Here is an 8,449-nt window from a genome sequence, read left to right as displayed (position 1 = left end):
CCCTGGACTGGGCTGAAGACAAAGCCAACCAGGACATCCAGTTCATATTTCCATTCACTTTCAGAGAGCTGAATGTGCTGAAAGAGGAAAAGTTCAGCTTGGTGGGACTTGTTCATCACTTCTTTACTGAAACCAAAGAAGCAGGAATCTGCAGCTTTGAAGACTTCCAGGTTGTCTTCATCTTGGATGGTCTGGATGAGTGTCGACTTCCTCTGGACTTCCACAAAACTACAATCCTAACTGACCCTAGAAAGTCCACCTCAGTGGATGTGCTGCTTATAAACCTCATCAGGGGAAAACTGCTTCCCTCTGCTCGCCTCTGGATAACCACACGACCTTCAGCAGCCAATCAGATCCCTCCTGACTGTGTTGGGATGGTGACAGAGGTCAAAGGTTTCACCGACCCACAGAAAGAGGAGTACTTCAGGAAGAGATTCAGAGATAAGGAGCAGATTAGCAAGATGATTTCCCTCATCAAGACATCACGAAGTCTCCACATCATGTGCCACATCCCAGTCTTCTGCTGGATCACTGCTACAGTTCTGGAGGATGTGCTGGAAACCAGAGAGGGAGGACAGCTGCCCAAGACCCTGACTGAGATGTACATCCACTTCCTGGTGGTTCAGGCCAAAGTGAAGAAGGTCAAGTATGATGGAGGAGCTGAGACAGATCCACACTGGAGTCCAGAGAGCAGGAAGATGATGGAGTCTCTGGGAAAACTGGCATTTGATCAGTTGCAAAAAGGAAACCTGATCTTCTACGAATCAGACCTGACAGACTCTGGCATCGATATCAGAGCAGCCTCAGTGTACTCAGGAGTGTTCACACAGATCTTTAAAGAGGAGAAAGGACTGTACCAGGACAAGGTGTTCTGCTTCATCCATCTGAGTGTTCAGGAGTTTCTGGCTGCTCTTCATGTCCGTCTGATCTTTATCAAGTCTGGCCTCAATCTGCTGGAAGAACAACAAACAACCTCCCAGAAGTCTGATACAAGAGAATCTGCAGAGAAACACTTCTACCAGACTGCTGTGGACAAGGCCTTACAGAGTCCAAACGGACACCTGGACTTGTTCCTCCGCTTCCTCCTGGGTCTTTCACTGCAGATCAATCAGACTTTCCTACGAGGCCTGCTAACACAGAGAGAAAGTAGTTCACAGACCAATCAGGAAACAGTCGAGTACATCAAGAAGAAGCTCAGTGAGGATCTGTCTGCAGAGAAAATCATCAGTCTGTTCAACTGTCTGAATGAACTGAATGATCATTCTCTAGTGGAGCAGATCCAACAGTCCCTGAGATCAGGAAGTCTCTCTACAGATAAACTGTCTCCTGCTCAGTGGTCAGCTCTGGTCTTCATCTTACTGTCATCAGAAAAAGATCTGGATGTGTTTGACCTGAAAAAATACTATGCTTCAGAGGAGGCTCTTCTGAGGCTGCTGCCAGTGGTCAAAGCCTCCAACAAAGCTCTGTAAGTAAATATGTGATCATACCTTTCATTGTTAAAATATTAATGCAATGTAGTTCGTAGCAGCAATTTCTTTTTGCATTTTCAAAACATTTGTGCATGTCACCCTTAAAATAGTGCTCATAGCAATCTTTACTGGGCCTACAGCTTTTCTTTAACTCCTCCCAACTGAATATACATAAAAAGAAAAATAATAAAAATCCATGAATAAATCTCTTCATCAGTACACATTCAGTTGATTTGACTTTGGTTTTTGTATGTTACAATAAACCTTACTGGTACTCAATATGTATCATATACCCAAGATCATTCTGAAAAAATGTCTAATAATAATAAAGATTACATTATTCCCAGTGTTTAATCCTCTACAGCATAACCTCTTGCTTGTGTCCAACAGTTGTTTTGCCAGATTCTTTGAACATCAGTAACTCCCGAAAGTCCTGAAGCATTAGTCAATTAGACTTAGACTTAGAATTTTGTCATTATACAGTTGCTTGCACAATGAAACTATGCAACAGCACCACAAGGTGCAAAAGTAAGAGAAAATATACAAAAGAAGAAAACTAAATATAGGAACACTTCATACACCAAGAACACTATGCACACTAGAATATATTAAATAATAAATGAGGGTGGAAGGGCTCTGGAAATTGCACATCTGGACCAGAACCAAAACAGAGACTCCAGAGTCCAACACAAAATGTCCATAACAAAGTCCAGGAGTCTGACCGGGGGGCTGATAGCACAGAAGGTCAAATAGTTCAGGTGGCCAACCAGGAGGTTGCCAGCATAGAGAGCCCAAAACAGTTCAGTTCAGGAGGCTGACCATGCGAAAAGCCACGGTAGCGACATAGGCGAAGAAAATCCGGAGGCCAGGTGCGCGGAAGGCAATGGCGGCGACACCATTCAGGAGGTACACCAGGCCAGCGGCCTGGAAGGTGGCCGGCGATGTTGAGGCACGAGACGTGGACCGGATGGCGGCATGGCGCCTGCAGTACCAGACGAGGCAGGACCGGGCAAGGATGATGCTGCAGGAAAAGATGATGCTGCAGGCAAGGATGATGTTGCAGGCGACGGTATGGGAACCGCAGGTGAAGGCGCTACAGGTGACAGTGATGGCTGGATAGGCTCCTTGGACCCCCCAGTGAAGGCAGGGGCTGAAGCGGCTCCTCAGACCCTCCAGCGGAAACAGTCACAGAACCAGCAGACACAGAGACATCTGGCGAACATGAGACATAACCAGCAGGCAGGGGGGCCTCTGGCACACACGAAGCAAAACCAGTAGGCACAGAGTCCTCTGGCACACACGACGCAAACTGGAGCTGCGCAGAGCACTGACTCCACTCAGGCAGCAACAGCAGGTTGCAGTCCTCAGCTGGTTTCTTAGGCTTCAGGGATCCAGAGTCGGCTGAGGGCCAAAGCTCAGCATCTGGGGAGGCCCTGGAGAGAGTTACTGTCTGTAGACTGGCCAGCTTTAGAGGAACCATTACAGTTTTAATATGTTGGTCTCTCTGCTTTAAAGAGGTGGCCGAAAAACAGTCCCTTACGGGCTGCACTGACATAGCCCTAAGCACAGCAGAAGCGGTGGAAGGTAGTGGCTGAATAGGTAGTGGGGCTAAGGACTGAACTGAGGGTTGGGCTATACTCTGAGCAGATAACTGAACTGCAGACAGTGCTAAAGGTTGAGCTACAGCTTCAGGCTCTATTGATGGCAAAGCTGATGGTAGAGCTGATGAGTGGGCCAGTGACTGAAGTAATGGTGGAGGTGAAAATGAAGCTGCTGGTGGAGCAGATGACTCTTTAGGCTGGGCAGCTAACCGCAAAGCTACAGTCTGAGTGAGTGCTCGAGTTGAAGTCTGAGTGGCTGACTATAGAGCCGGCTGTTGCAGGAGTGGAGAGGGTGAAACAAATTTTTTTTTACTTTCACTGAAGGTCTGAAAATGCCCACTTGGGTAAGGTCTGTTATGATGGTGGTAGAGAGCTGCGGCTATTATCCCTCGTCACACAACAAACAACCCCAGAAGAAAAAAAAACACAATCTGGGGAAGATAAAGTGTCCCCCTCACTCACCACAACCGGCTGCTTAGGAGTTTTCAAGTCTGGCCAAGCGGTGAAGCGGTGAAGCGGTGAAGCGCTGGCGGCGTTTCCTCCTTGGAGATGACTCTGATGCGCCAGGTAACTCCACATCTGGCAAGGCAGGTCGCACCTTCTCCGCTAAATTGGGCAGTAAAGCGAAAGCGGCTGTGGGGTGAATTCGAAGGGTGTTAAGGAGGAAGTCGGCACCAGATGGCACAGGTTCAAATCCTACCTGTGGAAGTTTCTGCTTGTTTACCTCTTTTCAGCTGAAACTTCTGCTTTTTCAGCTGTTTTCATCAGATTCCACTGTACGACATTCGCACTGCATTTTCACAGGAAATGCAACTTTTTCTAGTTTGCATTTAAACTTCTGACAGCCCACGGGAAGAAGCTGTTCGTTAGTCTTTTGGTTTTGCAACTGATGGACCAATTTCTAAAGGGCAGGATATTGAATAGGTGGTTAGGATGGATGTGGTCTTTGATAATTGCCCTGGCTCTGGAAAGACATCTAGAGCTGGCAATGGAGTCCAGGGAGAGGAGGGAAAGCCTATCACCTTCTCTGCAGTTTTGATGACCTTCTGGATTCTCTTCTTATTGGGTGTTGTGCAACCAGCGTACCACACGGGGATGGCGTGCACCAGCACACTCTCGATTGTGGCACAACAGAAGGACACCAGGAGGTGTATGAAGGTGTGCGTGTGTCAGTCCAGTTACTGATTGTTCAGCAGTCTGATGGCTTGGGGGAAGAAACTGTTCCGTAGTCTGGTAGTAAGGGCCAGAATGCTCAGGTACCTCTTTCTAGAAGGAAGCAGGGTGAAGAGTGTGTGCGGGGTCCTCCACATTGCTGGTGGTTTTACGGATGGAGCAGGTGCTATAAGTGTCCATGATGGAGGGAAAAGAGTCTCCAATGTCCTTTCAGCTGTGCTCCCTATCCATTGTAGGGTATCGTGATCTGATATGGTGCAGTTACCATACCAGACAGTGATGCAGCTGCTCAAGACGCTCTCAGTATTCCCTCTGTAGAATGTGATAAAAACGGATGGAGGGAGATGGGCTTTTCTCAGCTTCTGCAGGATGTAGAGATGCTGCTGGGCCTTCTTAGTTATGGAGCTTGTGATCAGGGACCAGGAGAGGTTCTCCACCAGGTGGATACCAAAGAATTTGGTGCTCTTGACAACCTCCATAGAGGATCCATTGACGTTAAGTGGGCACTGAGCTGTCTGTGCTCTCCTGAACTCAACAATCATTTGTTCCTCAGAAATATGGGTACTGAGGAACTTGAAGGAGGACACCCTCTCCACATAGTCACCTTTTATGGAGAGGGGAGGTACTCAACATAAGTGTTAAGTATGTGATAAATACAGATTATTTTAAACTGTATATGAATAAAAATCACAGATACTTCTTTTTTTTTTTCAGTCATCACAGATCAAGATGTAAATGTGCTGTTACAACCGAAATTCACATTTCTTTCCCCCAGACTTGAATTTTAAGTTGCGATCCTATTTATGAAGTGTACATGGACAGATTTGTTTTTATTGAGGCTGAAAATAAGAATAATTTCATTTGATCACAAACATAATACATTTTCAGACTGAATGGCTGCAACCTCTCAGAGAGAAGCTGCGAAGAGCTGTCTATAGCTTTTAGCTACTCATCTTCTAGTCTGAGAGAGCTGGACCTGAGTAACAATGATCTGCAGGACTCCGGAATAAAGCTTCTGTCTGCTGGATTGGCGAGAACAAACTGTACAGTGGAAGCTCTCAGGTCAGGTTCCACGCTTTATCATTGAGGCACCTATTTTTTTCTGATTTGTTGCTATATAAATAAATCAAATCCAATTAATGTTAATTTAAAAACTGCATTATATTACTTTACTAACAAAAATATTTGGAATTTTAAATTGAACTTTTATTTATATTTAGGTGTATCCTTAGTCTTTAATTTACTGTTTTATTTATTTTTATTTTTTCCATACGCATTTGTTTATCAAAATCACTGGTGAGCGCCAATCTGTATGCCTAACATGTTTTCTATTCCATTGGTCAGTAGAGAGATTTAGGATAATTTTTTTTTTATTTTTTATAAGAGATCAATTTCCTTTCATTGTTACTGTTTGACAAATATGACAAATATACCTTTACTGTATTTAAAAATTTTCTCAATTTATCATGAATATGTTTAGAATTTGTTAAATACCCCAATTCTTTGATCTTCGGGCTGAAGGAAGAACAACACTCGGTGTTTAATGCTCAATCAACAATTACTTTAATCAATACAATTCTCTTTACTCCATAAAACAGTTTGTGCATTACAAACATCCAGACAGGAGATTGGCAGAGGAGGGTGTCCGGCAAAATTTTGAAGTGTCTGACCGTTTCTCACATTCCTATAGCTTCGCCCTCCCCCCTCCAAACTAAGCATTCACATTCTTGCTCTCTCTCAGTGAGCCTAAGTTACGACCTTGGCTTCCTGTATCTCTCCTCCTGTGTGAGATGGGAGAGAATCTCCCGTGCAGTATGTTCTGTTCTGTTTGTAATCAGAAAAAAAGACCATAATTCTCTGCAAACAGTATTTCTTATAAATCTGCAGTATAATGCATCCTAAACAGTGTGATATTCCATTCCTGTTTTGTTCTCAGAATAAACAATCAATTAATTTTTATTACATGTACTTGGGGATTTTCATAGCTCAGCATCCAACATCAAAATCCATTGGGCAGTCCCAGCAGCACATATTACCACACAGAAATCAACAACCTATGTCTCTCCAAACTAGGTACCTGCTGGTCCCTCTCTAGTCTAAACAACAGTGTTTTAGTAACTTTCCACTAGACAATGGTCCCCTGTTATCTACTTCCTCCCAGGCAAGCATGAGCGAGAGTCTACAGCATTCTACCCCCCAAGGACACGTAGTCTAATGCCTTTATTTTTCAGGGCCTTGTCCACTTAATACTACACTATATTGTTATATGGCATTTTAGTTCATATAAAGCATAGAATTAAGGCACTTCAAATAATTCAATCACAACAAATTTCAAATTAGTTTTACAAGTCGCCATTGACCCTCTATCTCTGCCTCTGAGACAGAAGGTTATCATGCCCAGGCAGTAAACATTTTTTATTGTGTGTGATAAACAGGATACTGAGGTGATTGGTGAAAAGTTTAAGGAAAGCCACAGTTCTAATTTTGGCTCACATTTCTTCTACAGCTTTACGGGCATCTCCTTATTTGGAGATGACCACTCTGCCGGCAATGCTCCTGATACCATGGCAAGCATCTCTTGCCCTGCGGTTAAGCCTGAAGCGTTAAAAATGGGGTCTATAATGTATACCATCTACTAACACCTGATTTAAGGCCTTGACTACGTTCCACAGACAAGAATGCTTCTCACTGCTCATGTCTGCTAGTGTCAGAGTGAATCCAAAAACTATTCTACAATGCATTGTGTGCAGTAAAAGATAAAACACAAATATGTGATGAAGTATGAGATATTTTAAAGATAAAAAAATCCCCAAAAATCCTTGATGCAACTTTCCTCATTAATCCACGACCAGCACTTGTAGTACACTGGTGCCAGGCATGGTATAATCGTGGCTTGTCATGATCCTGGGCCATGTTGGCCCAGCATTCTTAGTTTTCATGTATTTTAGTATTTTGTTCCTTATTTGATTTCCCCTTGTGACTCTTACCCCCTGTGTGCCCCTCTGTGTAACTGTGAGCCCTCGTCTCCCCTCGTGTTTTATTCCATGTTTCCCCAGCCCGCTATGCCTGTGCTCTCTCTCCCTTCCTGTCTGCACCTCTGTGTACTTCCTGTTTTACTTTGAAAGTCTGTGCCTAATGTCAGTGTATGTAGTTTCACTTTCCCCGTGCTGTCGTTAGGTTCATCTGTGTCAGCTGTGTTCCCCGTGTGCTCCCACTTCCCTCGTTAACCCTCTCTGTATTTATGTCTCCCTCAGTTCGGTGTCGCGTCGTCTGTGTTCCCACCTCCATGTTTTCACGGTCTGTCTTTGCAGTGATCATGATAGTCTCTGAGTCTTCTTAGTTTGTCACAGTATTAGTTTTCCCAGTTTAGTTATAGTCTAGTTTAGTCACGCTATCCCTTCTTTGTTTGTACACTTTGTCTTCAGCCATAATAAAGGCTCGCTTTCTGTTAAGTTCACTCCCATCTACTCACTTGTGTACGCACCTGGGTCCATCACACACACCACCGCACGGCCTGTCTCCGCAGACCGTGACATGGCTGGGTTGCTTCTATTCTATTCTATTCTATTCTATTCTATTCTATTCTATTCTATTCTATTCTTATTGTATTCTAATTTTGCTATATAACTTTTGCACTGTCCACTTCCTGCTGTGACAAAACAAATTTCCCACGTGTGGGAATTTTTTTTTTTTCAAAAAGTTGATTTGAATTAGTAAACAAACTTAAAAAATAGTGTTGTCTGTTATGAACATACATGAACATGAATAAAGCTTAACTGAATCAAATGAAGGGCACTGTATTTGAGGGGGGAGAAGAACAAATAAAAAGATCTTTTCCTGCAGTGCTTACAGATGAATTGCTGCGTTTTATCTGTCTGCAGTCTGTCAGGCTGTCTGATCACAGAGGAAGGCTGTACTTCTCTGGCCTCAGCTCTGAGCTCCAACCCCTCCCATCTGAGAGAGCTTGACCTGAGCTACAATCATCCAGGTGACTCAGGAATGAAGCTGCTGTCGGCTGGACTGAAGGATTCAGGCTGGAGACTGGACACTCTCAGGTATGGAGAGAATGTCTGATAGAGGAGGAAGAGCTGGAAACATTTCCTGTGTCATTCACTCACTTCCTGTTTGTTTAATGCAGATGTGAAATGAACAATCACAAATGCAGGAACAGTTTCAGGAACAGGAACACTAGTCTAGCTGAATGAC

The 8,449-nt window shown here is 44.1% G+C and overlaps 1 long non-coding RNA gene across 1 annotated transcript; it reads left to right on the top strand.

The window, feature by feature from the left end:
- Positions 1-1,408: 1,408 nt before the first annotated feature.
- On the top strand, positions 1,409-8,154 carry LOC120433216. Its single transcript, XR_005608402.1, has 3 exons — positions 1,409-1,465; positions 5,132-5,305; positions 8,125-8,154. It is a non-coding gene; the product is annotated as an uncharacterized LOC120433216 (long non-coding RNA).
- Positions 8,155-8,449: the final 295 nt, after the last annotated feature.

The sequence above is a fragment of the Oreochromis aureus genome, linkage group 3, assembly GCF_013358895.1.
Source record: "Oreochromis aureus strain Israel breed Guangdong linkage group 3, ZZ_aureus, whole genome shotgun sequence".
Classification (NCBI taxonomy): domain Eukaryota; kingdom Metazoa; phylum Chordata; class Actinopteri; order Cichliformes; family Cichlidae; genus Oreochromis; species Oreochromis aureus.
The sequence above is the reverse complement of the archived record's forward strand: the minus strand, read 5'-3'. Positions and strand labels throughout refer to the sequence as shown.